Consider the following 1,619-nt stretch of genomic DNA (forward strand, 5'->3'; position numbering starts at 1 on the left):
TAGCTTCTGCCGTTAGCTTAACAGCCATTATCCAATACACAACTGGCACAGAAACATTATATCTAAAAACTCATAACACAAGAAAAACACTTGTAAAGTTCATAAAAACAAGAAATGTTTACCTATGAAAGCTAATTAATAAACCAAAATAAGAAGATGTAGCTAAATATCTGTGTTAACAAAAACGACAGTTAGCACAGCTTTTTAGCTTCTGCCGTTAGCTTAACAGCCATTCTCTAATACGCCGCAGATGCACGGAAACATTATATCAAACTACTCATAAAACTAAAAAATGCTTCTAAAGTTACCAAAATAATAAATAATTATCTATACAATTGTCTTAACAATATACAGGATACAAATATATATTGTTTCAATCAGCATTACCTGTAAATAGGGGAGAAAGAATCACGAGAGTGGTTTTAAGTTGCTGTGTCTCGTTCTCCCTCCTCTGCAGTTTAATGGAAGGAAAAATTACCTGAAATCTTTTTGTGAGTCTCTTAAGTTGGTTAAAAGTAAATCTGCTCAACAACTTGATACTTTGATTAATCATTTTAATTTCATATTAACCTCTATATTTGTTCCATGTTTATGTAATTATCATTATATATTTTTTTTGTATATTTTTTTAATATATATAACTCAACCTGTGAAAGCTAATTGATGCTTTGTATTAAATTTTTTGCCTTGGGTTGTTTGTAAATGGTTGTTCATAAAAATAAAAAAAAGTTTAATGGAAAGAGGGGAGAGCACCCCCTAGTGGTGAATGTGGTACTACCAGTCAAGGCTTAGCTCATTGCTGGTGTATGGATTACAATTTCCTTAAATAAAGTAATACAAACATTAAATCAACATGAAAAATACATTTGTAACAATTGTAAATTGTTTATAGGCTTATATGAAATATGAATTAATATTTATTCTAAACCATTTTAATGTTATGAAATCATATGAATAATAGTTCTTCAACCTATCACACTCTTCCCAACTCTAAAAATGCAGTCTCAACATTATACCAAGTACTTTGCAGTCTTTGTCCCTACTTTAACAGAAGAGCAAACCATATTCCTCGATTCTGTGGACTTTAACACCTGCTTCACCACAGTCCATGACTAAAGGCAGTCCATATGCAGGTCTTTACAAAACAGTTTATGGTTATACAGTAGTTCCTTGCTACTTATCGGTTCGTTTATCGCAGACTAGCTCTATAGCGGTTTTTCAAAATAAGAATGGACATGACACACAATTGGCTGATTGATGGATGAGCCGCACGATTGGCATGGAATTTTTATTTAAAATAAATTATTTTAAATTATTTAGCACCTGCTGCACATTTGTGCAGCCCAGAGATGCAGAAAAAGATTCCTCCTGCACCATTGTGCAGCCCATAAAGCAGGATAAGTTTCCTCCTGCAGCTTAACAGCTGATCAGCTGTTTTCCATACAGAGCAAGAAAGTGGGCGTGGCCACGAACGCTTGCAGGTGGCTGAGAGCAGCGTGGCAGAGAGAGGGAAATTATGACATGCTGTGCTCCTTTTGAGCGTTTAGAGTTTAGAAACATTGTTTAGAATATTGCAAGAGTGTGGTTTAAAACACACACACACACATATATATATATAT

The sequence above is a fragment of the Nematolebias whitei genome, chromosome 6 (genome assembly GCF_014905685.2).
Source record: "Nematolebias whitei isolate Nwh7 chromosome 6, NemWhi1, whole genome shotgun sequence".
Lineage (NCBI taxonomy): Eukaryota > Metazoa > Chordata > Actinopteri > Cyprinodontiformes > Rivulidae > Nematolebias > Nematolebias whitei.